General features: G+C 40.3%; 1 pseudogene; it reads left to right on the forward strand.

Annotated features, from left to right (window-relative positions):
• The first annotated feature begins 5,973 nt into the window (after positions 1–5,973).
• On the forward strand, positions 5,974–6,841 carry LOC116894317 (annotated as a pseudogene).
• Positions 6,842–19,649: the final 12,808 nt, after the last annotated feature.

The raw sequence follows: 19,649 nt of genomic DNA on the forward strand, positions 1-19,649 counted from the left end.
CACAGGTGTCCTCCATAGCCCTGGGCAGATTTGAAACCTGTCAGATCATATTCCATGCAATCTTGTCCACTGTCATATTTACTCTCACATACCCCACAAACATTTCTTGGGAGCCTCTTGCATTGTGTGCTTCCCAGGAGGCATTGTATATAAAAGATAGAGATGGTATTACTTTGGTTAATATTCACCAGATAGCATTACTTTCATTTTGTCACACATCATTTTATGGGAAAAACTGTGCAAGGCAATGTATATGAGTTTGCCTAGTTATAGTGCTACATGTAAATCATAAACTGAACTGGGTGTGCTGGCACATACCATTAATGTCAGACCATGGATGGAATCATGAGATACCTGGGATACACTGTGAGTTAAAAAGTCACCTTGGACATATATAAACCTCATTTTGAAAACAGCAAGGGCTTCCAATGACTCTTGTGTCAGTCATTCCCTAGACTGCACATGTTCTGGGCTAGAACAGAGGTTTATAATAACTGAAAACTGAGACTCATCACCTGGACAAGCACAATCCCTAACACTACTAGTGATACTCTCTTATGCTTGCAGACTGGAACATTTTGTTCTCTGAGAGGACAGCTGACTCAGACAAATAGATACACACATCCACAGCCAAACACTGGATGGAGCTTGGGGACTCTCACGGAAGAGTAGGAAGAAGGATTCCAGGGCCCCGAAGGGGATAAGAACACCACAGGAAGATCATCAGTCAACTAACCTGGATCCGTGGGGATCTCAAAGTCTGAACCACCAACCAAAGAACATACATGGGCTGAACACATATGTATCAGAGGTTCAGCTTGGCCTTCATGTGGGTGCTGAACAACTGGAACAAAGAGCTATCCCAAAAGCTGTTGCCTGTCTGTGAGGTATGTTCTGGTTGTACTGCCCTTTGTGGCCGCAGTGAGAGAGGATGCGCCTAATCTTGCAGATTCTTGAAGTGACAAGGGGTATCCAACCGGCTTCCCACCCACTTAGAGGAGAAGGGGATGGGTGGATGGGGGAAGGATTGTGGGAGGGGTCACTGGGAGAAGGGCAGTGAGCAAGATGTAAACAAAACAAAACGAAACAAAATAACTATTATGCATCCATTAGTCCTTGGAGGTTGTTCAAATGGTCTCACCACTAAGGAGGTATAATGGCTGAAGTCTATGAAGATGTATCTCAGTACTGCAGTGAATGCATTGAGGTAAATGTGCCTTTGTAAACGTGTCCCCACTGCAGCCACCCTCAAAGCCTATACTCAAAACCCTCTTTAATATCATTGACATCTGCTCTCCTCCCATATTTTGAGGTAAACACCCAACAACAGAAATGACTGAGCAATTATTTATAATAGCCAAAAGCTGGAAAGAAACCAGATGTCAGGGCTGGAGAGATGGCTCAGCGGTTATGAGCACTGACTGTTCTTCCTGAGGTCCTGAGTTCAATTCCCAGAACCCACGAGGTAGCTCATAACCATCTGTAATGCAATCTGATGCCTTCTACTGGTGTTTCTGAAGACAGCTGCAGTGTGCTCATATAAATAAAATAAATAAATATCAAAAAAAAAAGAACTCAGATGTCCTTCAATGGAGGAATGGATACAGAAAATGTGGTACATTTATACAACAGAGTACTACTCAGCTATTAAAAACAATAACTACATGAAATTCATAGGCAAATAGAACTAGAAAATATCATCCTGAGTGAGGTAACCCAGTCACAAAAGCACACACATTGTATGCACTCACTGAGAAGTGGATATTAGCCCAAAAGCTTGGAATTCCCAAGATACAATTCACAGACCATATGAAGCTCAAGAAGAAGGAAGACAAAAATGTGGATGTTTCAGTTCTTAGAAGGGGGAACAAAATACTCAAAGGAGAAAATACAGAGACAAAGTGTGGAGCAGAGACTGAGGAAAACGTCATCCAGAGATGACCCCACCCAGGAATCCATCCCATAAGCAGCCACGAATCCCAGTCACTATTGGGGATGCCAAGAAGTGATTGCTGACAGGAGTCTGATATGGATCTCTCCTGAGAGGCTCTGCCAGAGCTTTATGGATACAGATGAGGATGCTTGCAGCTATCCATCAGACTGAGCATGGGGACCCCCAAATAGAGGAGTTAGAAAAAGGACTGAAGGAGCTGAAGGGGCTTGCAACGCCATAGAAAGAACAATATCAACCAACCAGGTTTGCAATCTCATAGAAAGAACACTATCAACCAACCATACCCCCTGTCCAGAGCTCCCGGGAACTAAACCACCAACCAAAGAGAGCACATGGAGGGACGCATGGCTCCAGCAGTATATGTAGCAGAGGATTGAATTGTTGGGCACCAATGGGAGGAGAAGCCCTTGGTCCTTGGTCCTGTGGGCTTGTTTCCCCAGTGTAGGGGAATGCCAGGGTGTTGAGGTGGGAGTAGAATGGTGGGAAGGGGAGCATCCTCATAGAAGCAGCAGGAGGGGGATGGGAAAGAGGGAACAAGGAAAGGGATAACAATTGAAATGAAATATATAAAATATGCAATAAAAATCAATAAATAAGTAAACAAATATTACTAAGTGTAACACTAAAAAAATAATAGTTAAAACATGCTCCATACACTTCAGAGTAAATGACAAACAATTTAAATACTATTTTGTGTCTAGAAAGGAGAAAGTCTAATAGGCTTGTGCTCTCCTTAGCCTGCTCAACTACCCAGATGATATTTCTGTGAGCTTTCCAATCCACCGAAAGTTTCACAGTGTGTGTCTAGATTAAAAATAGATGCACTATATAGAGACACACTGGGCTATGTTAGAGAAAGAAGACTCATTGCTTTGTGAAGCCTACCCTGAATGGTAGTGTTTAAATAAACTCTGTTTGTTTGTTTGTTTGTTTTTGATATTTTCCAGAAGGATGTGGGAATGTGTTTTATCTACTCTTGAGCATGGATGGGCTGTGGCTGCTTCAGTCTTGGGAGCATGTGTAGAAGTAAAAATATGTGCCTTTTTGATCGGATGATAGTGCTTGCCTCCAGCCACAACATATGTCCACAGTGAGCACTTTTCAGAAGTTCCCTAGGGTCTGGAGAAACCCTTGTCCACTTACAGTGAGAAACAGATTTGGAAATCTTGTGTCCATCCAACTTAGATTCTGGGACACGGAGATAGTAACTTAAAAGGAGGAATGTTTGTTTAAGCATAAGGTTTTTGTCTGGTGGATGTGTGATTTGAGCCTGAGGTGAAATTGAGCACCAAGGATATTGGATCATGTGGCCAAGTGCAGATGTGGGTGTCAAAGTTGTCAGAAAGCAGAGACAGGAGAGGAGAGGAAGGAGAAGAATGATAGGGAGCCAGAAGCAAGATATAACCTTGGAAGATAAAACCCCCAAGACCCGCTTCTGCCATCTAGGCCTCATCTCTTAAAATGTCCTCCATTTCCCAGAGTATCACGCCAGCTTGGACCCAAGCCTTCAGCACACAAGCCTGTGAGGTATGGTATATGTTCAAATCAAAACACCTCACTCCATTCTAGCTCCTTCAGAGAATGGTAGATTGTTTGAAAACAAAAGATGTGGCATGACGTACATGAGGAAATAGGTTTGATCAAGCTAACCTGATTACCTTAATTCAGAACTAACCATGTTCTTTATAACAAGCTCCAGATCTTTGGGATATAAACTGCCAGCACACAGTGGGTCAAATTGAGGGCATCTCTATTCTGATCCAGTCCACATCAGCAGACAGCCTAACTTCTGGACCACAAAGTGTGTCTCCTAACTATTAGGGGCATCTTGTTCTCTGAGGTCATTAGTGAGTTGTGAATCCGTACCCTGTATCCAAACTGATGGTTTTCAATTATGGCGTTATTAACAATGGTCCCCATCTGCCCCTAGCTTGCAGTAAAGATGTTAATTAAAGGACATGGCCTTCCAAGAGGTTTGAAATTTGTTTCTAAAGATGTTTATCAATGATTCTAGGGAAAATTGCCTATGGTGTGGCAAATCAAGCAATGAGTTAACATTTCATTATGCACTTGGGATTTTCTTAGGTAAACAATATTCCCCCCTATGACAATGTAAGGGAGAGGTGAATGTTCCCCCTACAATAATTGACCAGGCCAACCATTTGCTTCAGGACTGATGCATATGACCAGATATTTCTACATATCTCACTGTTATACAAACAACAGAAAACAAATAACCCAGTCATTGAAGATTCCTCCAAACAGCAAAGAATAAAACCAGTTACATCATGGCTGGAGGCTCCAATCTTCTGATGACTAGAACTCTCTGCCCATAACACTAAGAGATCGGAATTAGAGAAAACAGAAAAATTCATCTCCAGCCTCATACAAGGAGTTCTTCTTATGGGCAGGTTACTCCCACAGTGCTCTATTTTGTGTAATCCATGTCAGGGGAAAATGTCAGCTTCCTGGAAACCTCACACCATCAATTCTGCTGCAAGTGGGTAGCTAACTGTGTCTAATCACCGAGACAGAATTAGCTTTATGAAGTATCACAGAGGTTTCTGCAGTTTGCTGTTTGACTGAAGGCTTCTAGCATGATAAAGTTTTCACACTGTGTAGGTCTCAGTTGGTTCATAGGAAGGGCCTCAAAATAACCATTTTGGGCCACAATGCTTCTCTGAGGCCATTTTCAGGCATGAGTTACTCCTTGCAATTCACAATGCCTCTTTGTGGCTCTGATCTGCCATGTGCTCTTGCTCATTTCTAGTTGTCTTTCTTTTTATTAATGTTTAACATTTTAAAAATATTTTACATACATGGATGTTTTCCCTGCATGTATATCTGTGTGAAGGTCTTGGATCTTCTGGAACTAGAATTACAATAATTGTGAGCTGTCATATGGGTAACGGGAATTGAACCTGAGTCCTTTGGAAAGAACAGCTAGTATTCTTAGCTAGCTGATCCAACTTTCCAGCCCTCTGGCTTCCTTTACAAATTCTTTCAAACATGTTCTAAGATTAAAAGTCCACTCTTTCACAGAAGCCCCTCTCTCCTGATAAAACTCACTACTTTCATATTTCTTAATTTTTTCCCAAGTGTGAATGAGCTGGCTTTGTCCAGTATTTCTGCTTCATGTAACATTCTACCTGTGGAGCCTGCTTCTTCTCTAGGAAGACCCCTCTCCTCTCCCTTTACCCCAGTGTAGTGTAAAGGCCTGTCCTCCCACTGCCCTTCCCTGATCTTCATCAGTCCTCACATGAATTCCTTTGGCCATTTGAGTTTCATGCGACTGCACCCAACCACATCTACTCTTCGGTACCTTTGATCTTCAAGCAACCTTCTGATAATTCCTTTTATCTAGTAAGCATGCGGAGATGACACAGCCGTGCTCTCATGGCTTCTGATTCTTTCATCACAGGAAGAATAACCTCAGTCACTCTTTTCCAGAGAGATAGTTTAAATATCTATGTCAGTGTTGTCTGTGACCTCCAGCTGATATCAGCATCGCGCCTCACCCTTGCCACTATACCCTTGGCTCCAGCTGACCCAGGCATGTACTTCTGTTTCACTTTTTACTTCGTCCAATATGCCAGTTTTTCACATTAAGCTTGTGTCCATTCAGCTTTACTTATGGTCAAAGCTTTCAAAGTGCTTAAACTCTGCCACAATTTGCCCAAAGTCCTACGTTCATAGCTCATCTTTTCTATTCCCCAACACCAAGATAGTCACCTCATTTTTACATAAAGTAGGGACTCAATCATGAATGACCTTAAGGAGACCCTGGGTACCATCAGATACCTGGGAGTTTGTTTGCTTCTCTAATTATCAGCCTTGGACACGCCCAGGCTCTTCCTAGTTTTTCATTTCTACTTCTATCACAGAAGGCTCAGGTATAGATAGGACTACCCTTTCCTGTTCCGGCCTGAGTGAAGCAGGTTCATGGACCAGTGATACCCAGGAATTAAGAAGATTTTGGAACCCGGGAGGTCGCAGACAGCTGCTCTGCGGCTGTCATCATGCCATAAAATGAATATATTGAATTGCACTGCAAACAATATGGGTATCGTTTGGACTACCATGAGAAAAAGAGGAAGAAAGAAGGTCAGGAGGCCCATGAACATTCCAAGAAGGCAAAAAAAAAAAAAAAAAAAAAAAAAAAACAAAAAACAAAACAAACAAACAAAAAACAAAACAAAACAAAACCAAAAAAAACCAAAAAACAAAAAACATCGGCCTGAAGGCTAAGCTCTACCATAAACAGTGCCATGCCGAGAAAATACAAATGAAGAAGACCATTAAGATGCATGAAAACAGAAACACCAAGCAGAAGGATGACGAGAAGATTCCACAGGGAGCAGTGCCTGCCTAACTGCTGGGCAGAGAGGGGCAGTCGAGAGCAAAAGTACTTTCCAACATGATTAAGCAGAAATGGAAAGAAAAGGTGGGAAAATGGGAGGTCCCTCTGCCAGAAGTTCATGCCCAAGGAGAAACAGAAGTATTGAAAGTTATTCGAACAGGAAAAGGAAAAAAGAAGGCATGGAAGAGAATGGTTACAAAAGTCTGCTTTGTTGGTGATGGTTTACAAGAAAACCACCTAAATATGAAAGGTTCATTAGGCCAATGGGTCTATGTTTCAAAAAAGCCCATGTTACACATCCTGAGCTGAAAGCTACCTTCTGCCTGCCTATACTCAGTGTGAAAAAGAATCCCTCCTCCCCATTATATACAACCCTGGGTGTGATCACCAAAGGTACAGTCATTGAAGTGAATGTGAGTGAGCTGGGCCTTGTGACATAAAGAGGCAAGGTGATTTAGGGAAAGTATGCTCAAGTTACCAACAATCCTGAAAATGATGGGTGCATAAATGCAGTCTTGCTGGTTTGACGGTTACATCATACAAGTCATTCCACTCATTATGGAAGACTACACAGTGTCAGGAAAACACCATCACTGTGATCTTTCTGAACAACCAATCAGCCTTACCCCATGTGCAATCATCAAGAAGTATTTATTAAATTGGATAAAAAAAAAAGAAGGCACAGGTATAGACTGTGAACTGAGTTGTAGATGTACAATATCCTTGAACAGAACTTTCAGCGGATTTCTTCCGTGCCAAACTTTAATTTATTTATCCTTAATACTGGAATCCAGTATCTACTGAGAGACCAAGAAGAAGACTTATTGGTAAAGTGCTTGCTCCACAAGCATGGGTACCTGAGTTCAGATCTTTAGTAGCAACATAAAAGATAGATATGGCAGCATGCATCTCAACCCCAGTGCTGAAGCCCCAAAGACAAGAAGGTCCCTAGGGCGGGCTGCAGGAGAACAAATTGGTGAGTTCGAGGTTCAGTGGGAAAAGAGCTTTTTTCAAAAGTAAGGTGGAAACTGTCAAATGTGTGCACATATACACACATATACACACACGTGCATACACATATACACACATGCATATACACATGTACATGCACATGCATACACACATACATACACACATGCACAAACACTATAAAGAAGCCTTAGACTTTTATTTATTTCTAAGTATATATTGTTGACACAGTGTAGAGGAAGGAGAAGAGAAGGAGGAAGAGGAAAAGAAGTAACAAGGTAAAGACTGCTTCCTTCCTCCTCTTTGGAGAGAAATTCTCTTGACATCCTTCTGCATATCTAAAAATATCCTTCTCCATCTCCTCCTTTTTTCTCTACCTAAAACAATGTTTCTGTACAGTCCCTTCTCCTTATCTATATATCCAGACATTTTGGTCAGTTTTGACTTTTTGGCATCAAGTGTTATAGTTTTGTTTTTCTTTTAAGTTTATATATCCTTTGTATTAATTTATAATTCGTGGTTTTTAGTTTTCATTTTCACTCAATAATACATTGCGAGAACATTTCCCCCAATAATTTAAAAGTCTTTGAAAATAAGATTTGAATAGTTATGTTAGGACTCCACAAATACACTATAATTTATATAAGTATGGCTTCCTTCAGAGATAAAGATTGTTTCAATTTCATTACTATAAATGATGGTGTGATTATTAAGCCTTTAGCTACATCTGTAGCTCTATCCACAGGGTAGATCTCTATAAGGAGACTCATGGAGTCAAATATTGTATTTTTTAGGCTCTTCACAGACATTATCAAATTGCTTCTCAGAAAAAGATTATACCAATTTATACACCCACCAGCTGTGTGCAAAAGAGATGGTCACAACACATCCCCACTGTCATTAAGAATATTTTCTGTTAGGTTTTCAAACTTTCCCTCTCTATTGGTTCTCAAAACACAGTCTAAATAAGTGTGTGTGTGTGTGTGTGTGTGTGTGTTTTACTTCATAAAATAATTTTTACCCAGTGTTTCATCTTGTATAACCCTAGTTTTCTTGCACATTCAGGTTTCTTGGGGGAGATAGTGGGGGAGAAAGGCAGTGTCCTTAGCCTCAGTATCTCTCAGTCAAACTTCATACTGCTCCTCCATCAAATTGTCTACCTCACTAATTCTTGAAGTTACCATAAACTTCCAACAACCCAGTCAAATACGCCCTTCTTATCTTTATTTCATACATTAGAGAATGTATCATTGTGGTGGTTTTCTAGAAATTCTATTTTTTTCACTTCTGTCTTAATTCCATTTCTTGTTGCTGTGATAAGATGCCCTGACAAAAACAACCTAGGGGGAAAGAGTTCATTTTACCTCATAATTCCAGAACATAGTCCATCAGCATGGAGAAGAGAGAGTAGAAACTTGAAGAACTGGTGATGATGATAACCAAGTGCAGACAGAGAACAAATACATGCATAGCTACTGCTCAGCTTGCCTCTTCCATTGCTACATAGCCCAGTATCCTCTGCCTAGGGAATGGTACCACCCATATGGGCTAGATCATCAGGGAAATGTCTCCCCAAAATGCCACAGACCAACCTGATGTAGACAGTCCCTCACTGAGATTCTCTTTCCAGGTGATTCTAAGTTTCACCAAGTTGACAGTTAAAATTAACCACTAGAGCTTCTGGGCCATAATTTTCATCTCTTTTCCCATTTCTCCAACCGTTATTTCTTGGGATCACTTTCTGTATTTCTGTATACCACTTTCTTATTTTCACACCTCCTGGATTATTTAACCTGAGCAAGTGGAAAGTTTTACTTTTAGCCTAACAGCCCTTCAGAGAATAACAAGAACACAGGATTCCAAAAGGGATATTCTTAAGGATTTAAAGCCTATGAAATGTGTATTGAGTTCTTACTCTTTGTAAAGCCACCTAGTAGAGAGCTAACACTTCTCTTACTTCACACTCTCCATGACCTTGTGCAAGAAAAAAAGTCTAGACACAAAGGATCCTTTTCACTGACCTTAGCAGATAGTCAGTGAACCCAAATCATGTATTGTACATGTACCATACATGTACATATTTGTCCTACACAACCGACTCTAAATAGCTTTGAGTCTTATCCTTGCCTGTCAAGCCTCTCTATAATACTCCTTCATAGTTCAAATTATTTAATGTTTATAAAGTGTAGCAGTCCAATTAATTTCCAAAGGACTTGACAATCTGATTCTTCTAAACAGGGCACTCACACCACACATATAGAGCAATGTCAACCCTATCCATTTTCAGAATGAGCACCACAGACAGATCTCAATTTCATGCATTCAAACTACGTGTCAATTCACCCTTTTGGATTTGTCCCAGGTACCACCCACCAGATTGTCTCCCCTAATCCATGCCTTCTCCTTGTAGGCCACTGAGTCCAGGTAGTACTCCCTGTTGGAATGTGAACTCATCTTGTTGACTTCATTTTTCACAGGGCGTTCACATGTCAACGACTGAGGTAAGTCCATGTGTGCAGCAGCCATGTCCTGGCCAGAAGACAGCAACTCACAGCAGCCCACCCCATCCTCTAGTTCTTACATGCTTTTAGCCTCATCTTCTATGGCATTCAGCTTAGAGAGGTTTTTATTTTTTCAAAATAATATTTTTATTGATATTTGGGGTGAATTTCATATCACATATTCCACCACACTTTCTTTCTGATCCTTTCATGTCCACATCCTGCCCTGTATCTGCCCTAAAAAATTATAAAAATAAAAAGCCAAGTTCAATTATGTTGCCTATATACTCAATAGACCATGGTCAAACCCCCAGTGGCAAGCGCCCCCCAGAGAAAACTGAGTTATTCACTACCTGCACCCCCACCGCAAGTCATCAACTGTGGAGAACTACACTTCAGCATCCTTATCACAGTTTTTAAAGTACTTTTTGATGGGTTTCTTTTTAGGCTGCTCCTTTGGTGTGGTGGGGTTGTCACCTTCCCCTCTTTCTCAACCTTGCATCTGCAGCTTTTGGTATCACTACCAAAACAACATCCTTGTTCATTAAAGTCAGCAGGAGCCAGGATTGTGGGCTTCATCATGGATTCTTAAGAGTTATCAAATTTATTCTGACCATCCAAAGTCACTATATTGAGTTCAAACATTGTCTTAAAAATCACCTCTGAGGAACATTTTTGGACTGGTCTCATCATACACAGATATACATCTGCCTTTATGTCCTGAACATATTTCTGAATCCCCACCATGTTGCTTTTGCAACTTGACTACAGCCTTTAATTAACTGTGCCATAAAACCTGACTTGATCCATGGAAAGTTTTGACTTGCCAGGTTGTCTATGCCATGAGGAAATGATTGAGACTTTTAACTTCACAGTCAGATTTGTTGACAATTGTGAACATTAACTATAAATCACTATACAAATTCAATATGAATAAAAAATTTGCCGTCAAGTCTACCAAGAGAATAGTCTTACCCCGATCAAAAGAATATTATTGCCCCATGCAAGCCATAGAACAAATAATGTAAAAGAAATTTGTGTGATAAATCTGCAAGGCAACTATTTCAGGCTCTAAACAATAGACTATATACAACGGAGAGCCATCTACCTATGGGGGAAGTCAGTCAATGTAACTTCTCACAGCATTCTCAATATCAGAGCCACGATACCATGATACACACCATCATACAGGAGATTAGACCTTCTAGAAGTTTGATTAGTGAAACTGAAGTCACAGAGTTTATCTACAGTAAAGCAATGAGAATAACAATAGCTGGAGTCTCATCGATGCATCTGAGAGCATACCAGTATAGCATACAGAAGATTATATTAAAAAAAAAAAACCCAGTATAGCATACAGAAGATTAAATAAAAAAAAAAAAACCCAGTATAGCATACAGAAGATTATATAAAAAAAACCCAGTATAGCATACAGAAGATTATATAAAAAAAATCCAGTATAGCATACAGAAGATTATATAAAAATCCCAGTATAGCATACAGAAGATTATATAAAGAAAAAAATCCCAGTATAGCAGACAGAAGATTATATAAAGAAAAAAATCCCAGTATAGCATACAGAAGATTATATAAAAAATCCCAGTATAGCATACAGAAGATTATGTGACAATATCCGAGGAACACATAAAGAGGATTTAAGTTCTGGAAGGAAACATGGTAAAGGATATAAATGGAAACAAAATATTCAACGAAGAAATAACATCTAGGTGATGGTGTAAAACCTTTCACCATTAAGGCAAGCTATGATGTCACACAGCGAAAGAACTCTACAGATTGTAAACTACAATTGTAAAACCACAGAGGGAAAGTCCTGGCAAGGCACAGCTCACCCAATAAATAACAACCACAATGGAATTTCAAAGTGGCATCCGTTAGAAACTACGCAGCACGATAAGGTAGTGAGAAAAGTTTCAGATGTCACTTCGAAAATTATCAAACCAGAAAGATAGGAAGGTACATTCATTGACGGATGCTGCTGACGCAGGCCTTTAATCTCAGCACTCAGGTAGAGCTCAGAGTTTGAGGCTAACGTGGTCTGTAGAGCTAGTTCCAAGGCAGTCAGGGCTACACTGAGAATCCTGTCTTTAAAAAAAAGTCAATAAACACTTTTAAATAAACGAATAAGAAAATATATTTTAATCTATAAGGGGATGCTTCTAATATATATTTCTCTTCCCAGTGGAATTACTTTCACAAAATGAAGTCTGAATACAGACATTTTAACGCAAAGTCAGGGAAAAAAATCACCAACAAACTGTTTTTATAGCAGCCCTGGGTGAGACAAATGTATTATCTTATTGTTAATTTTAATAGGAATTCTTACACCTCAAAATGAACAACATACTTAGTTAACAGAACATCTAGATATAAAATCTATGTCTAAAGCTAGCACAGAGAAAGGAAAATGAGATACTTACAGAGTTGTAAAGTGTAAACTTATAATAAAGTATTTATATTATATGTGAAACAGCTTAATGTTACCTGAAGGAGGCTGTGTAAGTTAAAGGCGGGCAAGCCAAACCCTGGGGCAGCATCTAAATGGCAATAAAGTTAGGCCCAAGAAGGTAATAATTGAAATGAAACGGAATCGAAGATGATGCAAAAATAACACAAGGGTAAAAACAGCTAACATAAATAAAATAAAAATAGCAGCACGGTGGCTTTAAATCCAGTCACAGGACTGATGCTGCTCCACGCACATCATCCAAGCATCTTAGCTAAAAGGCAGAGACTGTGACGTTGTATAAGGGTGGCAGGCACAGTACTGTGCCATCCAAGTAAGACAAAGACAGAGACAGAAAGCACACACTGTCTGCAGCATGCAAAGGGAAACCAGAGTTAACTCTACTAATGCTGAAAAGGCAACTTCAGGTGAGGTCACCCTGACATCCCCATCCCCACCCTTACCTCACTTTCTGTCCAGTGCCCCATGCCCCCTTTGCTTCATTTCGTTCCCCCTGTTCTGCATAAGACCATGAGGTCAAAGCCCTTCTGGTAATGTTTCAATACAGAAAACTAGGCTTGGTTAATGAAAATAATAATAATTCTCAAAGGAACTTTTCTTCACAGTAGAATTCTAACCCAGAATTGCTCCTGTCTAAAGGAAATATAGGGGGAAAGAGTGGAGCTGAGACTGAAGGAAAGGCCATCCAGAGACTGCCCCACCTGGGGATCCATCCCATACTCAGACACCAAACCGAGACACTATTGCGGATGCCAAGAAGTGCTTGCTGACAGGGGCCTAATGAGGCTGGCTCCTAAGAAGCTCTGTCAGATCCTGACCAATACAGATGGAGACGCGCAAAGCCAACCATTGGACTGATCACAGGGATCTCAATGGAGGAGTTAGGGGAAGGACTGAAGGAGCTGAAGAGGTTTGTAACCCCATAGGAAGAACAACAATATTAACCAACCAGACACCACCACCACCCCCTGCCCTCAGAGCTCCTAGGGACTAAACCACCAACCAAAGAGTTTACATGAAAGGACCCATGGCTATAGCTGCACATGTGGCAGAGGATGGTCTTATCAATGGGAGGAGAGGCCCTTCGTCCTGTGAAGGCTCGATGCCCCAATGTAGAGGAATGCTAGAGCAGTGAGGCACAAGTGGGTGAGTGGGTGAGTGGGTGGGTGAGCACCCTCATAAAAGCAAGGGAAAGGAGATGGGATAGGGGGTTTTTGGAGGAGAAGCTGGTAAGGGAGATAACATTTGAAATGTAAATAAATAAAATAGCCAATTAAAACAAAAAACAACAAAAACGTAATAATTCCTTTAAAAAAACAAAGAATTTCTTCTCAATGCTTGCATGATTCCAAATATTTTAACACCTGCCAGGATGAATTAAAATATGTGTCGTTCTCTTTCAACCAAGCAAACATCATTTAATGTATATTTCCCAACTTGTGTCTCACATAGCTTTCTCATTTCTATATGAGGACCAAATGTGAACAAAATAGCCATTTGTTGACAGGCTATAAGCGTTTTTATTTTTTTTATTTTTTTTTCGGAGCTGAGGACCGAACCCAGGGCCTTGAGCTTGCTAGGCAAGTGCTCTACCACTGAGCTAAATCCCCAACCCCTTTTATTTTTTATTGTATTTTTGTGTGTGACTGTTTTGCCTGTATGCACGCCTTATGCCCACAGAGACCAGATAGGGTGGCAGATCCAATAGAACTGGTATTACAGATGGTTTTGAGCAGATGTGGGTGCTAGGAATTGACCTTGGGGTCTCTGGAAGATCAGCCAGTACTCTAAACTAAGCCATGTGCCCCATCTACCTGATATAAAGCCTCTAAAGGAAACCCAGTGTGGCTCAACATAGATGTGGCTCAAGGTGTTTTCAACTATTAATTATACTGAATATGCTGGATGAGTAACTTTACCAAAAATGATAACCTTTAGATTCACAAATTTCTGAGAGTAATTCTAAAATTCAACAGTTTTCTGACTTGTTGAAATAATTCTCTCTCCTCTCCCTCTCTCTCTCCCTCACTCCCTCCCTCCCCTCCTCCTCGCTCCCTCCTTCCTTCCCTCCCTCCTCCCTCTTTCTCTCTCTCATTTCCAGAGTCTACAAATAACCGATCAGCCTCACTATGTGGAACAGGGATTAAATCAGAAGAATCAAATGAAATGCTCAAGCGTGGCACCTGGCACAGGCTCTCCTCTGTCTTTCTCATCCCTTTCCTGAGACAGGGATATAGTTGTTGAATGCATTTCAGTGAGCAATTCTATTAAAAATCAGGGAACATCATTCTAACGTGAATGCCAAGAAAGAAACTCAAAAGGATTTTACCCACAGCAGATTGAGAACTTACCCACACCAGGTGCCTCTCAGGCAGTGCAGCAGACGTGACATCTTTGCAGGTGTTCATGCATGCACAGAGGTGTGTGTGTGTGTGTGTGTGTGTGTGTGTGTGTGTGTGTGTGTGTGTGTGTGTGTGTGTGTGTGTGTGTTGGGGTGGGTGTTTCTTCCCATAGAGCCCTTGCTCCAAAGTCATCATCCAGATTTTCAGTGCACACTAATGCATTTGGGAAATCTATGCCCCCAGTGTCTTTGTGAAGCAGCAGAGCTTGCCAGCTTTCAACTGCAAGTTCGAAGTTGTTGCAAAGTCTGAGACTTTTAAGACCCATCATTTATGATTATCTGATGGATAATTAACATTCTCAGGTGACATGTTGATTATGAGAAGTTATACCTCAGCGACATAAATCACATTCTATCTACAGCATAAATATCACTGTCAGGGATATGCAAGCCTATATCTAGAGAACATATAATACTGGATCCCAGCCACCAATTCTTCATGAGTTAACAATGTATTTCATTCTGTTTTTCTCTTCTTTAAGGCTTTGTAGTAAAATCCCTGGAAATGCCCCAGACACATCCCCAGAGTGATAACAATGAAACTATAATGAGAACAGGAAGGGCCCAGATGGTGCAGATCTTTTAGAGTTGTGCTCTTACATTAAAAAGATTCTCCGATTTTGAAATGAATATTTTATTTTGTAATAATTAAATGAGCAATAACACGGTAAAATGAGTTCCTATTTCTTTGGACCTTCCAACAGAGTGCCATCGCTACATAACCGGCTACTTTCATTAGTGGTTGCGGATCTGCCAGGAACACAAATGAAAATTCTGTTTGGCATCTGTTGGAAAAGTTAAGAAAAATTGAAAGGGAATAAGGAGGAGAAGGGTGAATTCTACCTTTTCTTCCAAGTTTTATTGTCAAGCTACAGGGAAAGATTTGCATAACACTCAATTTAAGATATGCAAGTAGACAGGTAGGCAGAAGGAATTCGCTAGACTGGCACGGTTAAGAAGGGACAGTGACTTAAAAAGAACCAGGACACAAAAGTAACTCTACTCCCAACAAGTGTGGGTAGAACCATGACTGTCAGTGTGAAAAATGAAAAAAACAAACAAAAAAGAACGATGATCAAGTCTCTTTACTCTCTATAAAGTTAGCTCAAAATACACCACACACCTAAATGTCAGACCCTGAATTTTACACTTTTTAGGGAAAGGTTTGGAAAAAATACTCTTGTGACTGCAGGTTCACCAAACACTACTTAGATGCAACACCATCCAAAACATAGTCCGTAAGAGAAGAAACACATCAAAATAAAAACTTCTTCTTCAAAGAAACTAAAAAGTAAAACAAAACAAAGCAAAACAAAAAAAGCCACTAGCTGAGAAGACACTTGGAAAGTATATATTGCATAAAGCAAATGTAAACAACTATTCAGGATTTTGCAGATCTCCATAAAAGTTTCTTTTTCAGTCAACTGTATTTCACAAAATGTGTAAAAATTAGGAGAAAGCATAGCAACTGGAGATATATGATGTCACAATGGTCATGCATATGTCCGACATAATTACTCATAAGGGAAATGCAGTCTACAACTTCTAGTTTACCAAAAGATATTAATTATAATGTCTGAAACTTCAAAGAAATACTGCGACCCAAGCTGATACAGAGAAAGAGGAAGCTGAATCCCTAAACTATGACTGGCAATGTGAAGTAATAGGACACTTTGTACAAGGGAGTAGTTCTTATCAAAATTAAATAGTCACCTACTTTTCCAAGAGAGAGGCGTACTGAGTGTGCCCATAGAGATATGCATTCATTAGCGGTCAGCACAGCTTTATTACCCACAGACAAACTTAAAATCAGTGATGCCCATCAGAGTCGAATATTTTTGTAAGTTATAGAATAGCCCATTCCTGTAAATAATACTTTACAATAAAAGGTTAAAAAATTAAAAACCCACTGATGTAGACAATATCCAAATTGATATAAACGATATCTCCAATTGTTGGAGGGAGAAATGTTAAAGGTAAATGGTGTATTATGTAATTGTTGCATACTATGAAATCATACACCAATCTGACCTGCAGGGAGATACTGTGTCAGTGCTTTCTGGTTACAAGGGAAATGGAGGAGAGAGAGAGGAAGTGAAGTTCAAGCGTGAGTACTGTATGAAAGGCTCGTTTGCTCAGTAACTGGGGAAGTGGCTGGATCCTGAGGGCTGTGACCTCATCAGTGGATTAAACCAGGGATGGATTCAAGATACAGTAGAATTATGGGGAAATATTGGAAAATGAGAAACTTGGGGCTAGTTAGAGGAAGGAGGCTATAGTAGCCATGTCCTGAAGATACAGAGTCTTTAGCTCTGCATGGCTCTGGCTCTTTCCCAGGTGTCTGCTATTGAGGCCTCTGAAGTCTGGGATGTTCCCTCCTTCAGATAGGTTTTCTCAGACATGTGATTAGACAGGGAAGAAACTATGCCTTATGTGAATGTCTGTGATAATGGGGACAGTGCCAATGGCAATATGAAACCTGTCAAATTGTACCTTGAAATAACTCTAGTATTTTTTCATTTATACGGGAGTATTTAAATTATACATACATTATATGTGTGTGTGTGTGTGTGTGTGTGTGTGTGTGAGAGAGAGAGAGAGAGAGAGAGAGAGAGAGAGAGAGAGATAGATACATGTATGTGTAGATATAGGCTAATTTGCACATGTCTTTTGGTTAAATTGATATAGCACATACAATAATAGTTGTAAGTGACTTAAAATGACAGAGGAAAATTCTTTTTTAATTTAGTTATTTTGCTTATTCATTTTCTATCCTGCTTACTGCCTCCCCAATCACCCCCTCAACAATCCTTCCCCCATCTCCTTCTCTTATTTCTCTTATGAGATGGTGGAGGCGCCCCAACCCCCGACCTAGTGTACCCCTCAACCCTGGTACTTCAAGTCTCTGCAAGGCTAGGGACTCAGAGGAGAATTCTTAAGTATGGGTTTCAATAAAAATTATCAGGTAAAAAAGCAGCAGTATTATAAATGATACAGGATATACATGAATAAAATGGAATCTGGGAGTCAATATATTCTCTTATAATTCCATACTCCAGAAGTTAAGGCAGGAGGATTGCTGTGAGTGGGAGAAGAGTTCAAGTGTTCAAAGTGATGTTCTGGTCAATCTGGGTCACACTCTGCATTCTTGTCTTAAAGAAAACAAAACAAAACACATGCAGACACACACACTAATATACATACAACATACACATACACACACGCAGATACACACATACATGCACACACATACCACAAAAATTTCACAAGCATAAAATATTTAAGAGTAATAACATGGATATTACTTTAGGGTTATGAAAATCAACTCTAACTTATCTTTTTAACATTGGCAAGAGTGCAGACTGATGATGACATTGAATGCTGGTAAATGTGGAATGGAAATTCTATTACTCCTGAGAGTACATGAGCAGAAACATAGAGAGATACATACATACATATATATATATATATATAGATAGATAGATAGATAGAGAGGCAGACAGACAGACAGATATATAGATGATAGATAAGACAGACAGACAAGCCCAGACATGCAATAAGTCACATGTCTGGCTACCAGAACACAGTTTCCAGATCTCCAGAATTTTATCTGAGGATCGTGACCAAATGTGCAAAGATGAAATATTTAAATGTCCACAGATGTTCTGCTTAAGCTAGTAAATTATTTTAAAATATTCTCCTCCACAAGACAAACATAGGCACGTTGTTTAAAGTTATTTTTAATTTTATGTGTATAGGTGTCTTGTCTGCATGTATGCATTTACACCATGTATGTGAAGTGCCTAAAGGAAGGCATGAGATCCCTTGGAACTGAAGTTACACAACTCTATGAGCCTCCATGTGTGGCTGCTGGGACTCAAATACGGACCCTCTATAAAAGCAACTGCTCTTAAACACTGGGCCAGCCCTCCAGCCCATTAAAATGTATGCATTATAATCTGATAAGTGGAAACCATTTAAGATTCGTCATAATCTCATGCACCCCAATCACATCCCAGGATTATGGAAGATACATTCCAACTGCTCTAAAGTAGCCTTGCCAGGAGGAGCAATTTTAGACAGGGCTGCTCCACTGGAGAAGAGATGAAGGAGAAAGCCAACAGGAGGGCTAAGGTGAGACAAAGTTCAGCACAGGAATGGGGGAAAAAGCATCTTCAGGAGAACAGGGCTACTTGCATGTTGGTGTCAGAAAGGGTCCCGCAGGTGAGGCGTGGGAGGTGAAATGAAAAAGCTTTAATAATGAAAGAGCTTCAAACACTTTCCAGAACACAGCGGGATCTGTAAAATTGTGAACTAAGTATAGCTAACACCTATAATTCCCACTTTTCATAACTTTTATGGATCTTCAACAATACAGTCAAGCAGATACGGCTTTTTGAAGTCAAAGTCTCAAGAAAAGCCCTGTCCAGGAGCACCTGAGGCTTAGACATTCTTTTCAGGACAGCTGGTGCTCAACACCCCCTAAGTTCTGCAAAGTCTTCTGAGAAATGGGGCTAACAGCTTTCCAAACCCCGGGGCTTATTCCTCTACCTTATTGTCCTCGCTGCATGAAACCGGCTGCTGCCTGGCACTGACTCCCTTTGACACGCATGTTCTGTAGCTGCCGAGAGACTTCACCAGGAAATTAGTGCTTTCACACTTCTTAGGTTCTAGGTATTAGCAATGTTTCCTCTGCCCATCTAGCTTTTTGTTTTGTTTTGTTTTCTAGTCATACTGACTTTCCTTAATGGCATATATTAGCTTGCATGTTATCCTTCTAGAAATTCTTAAAGGGTATTCTGCTTTATGTGCTGGCTTGTATTAGACACCAATGTGCTTAAGGCAACTATACAAGGTAATTTAAGATACTGGCAAATCTGGGAGTGGCAATGCATGCTGGGATTGGTGATGTATGCCTATACTAGCACTCAGAAGACTGAGGAAGCAGGATCAGAAAACTCAAGGCCAGCCTGGAATAT

This window comes from Rattus rattus, chromosome 2 (assembly GCF_011064425.1).
Source record: "Rattus rattus isolate New Zealand chromosome 2, Rrattus_CSIRO_v1, whole genome shotgun sequence".
Taxonomy (NCBI): domain Eukaryota; kingdom Metazoa; phylum Chordata; class Mammalia; order Rodentia; family Muridae; genus Rattus; species Rattus rattus.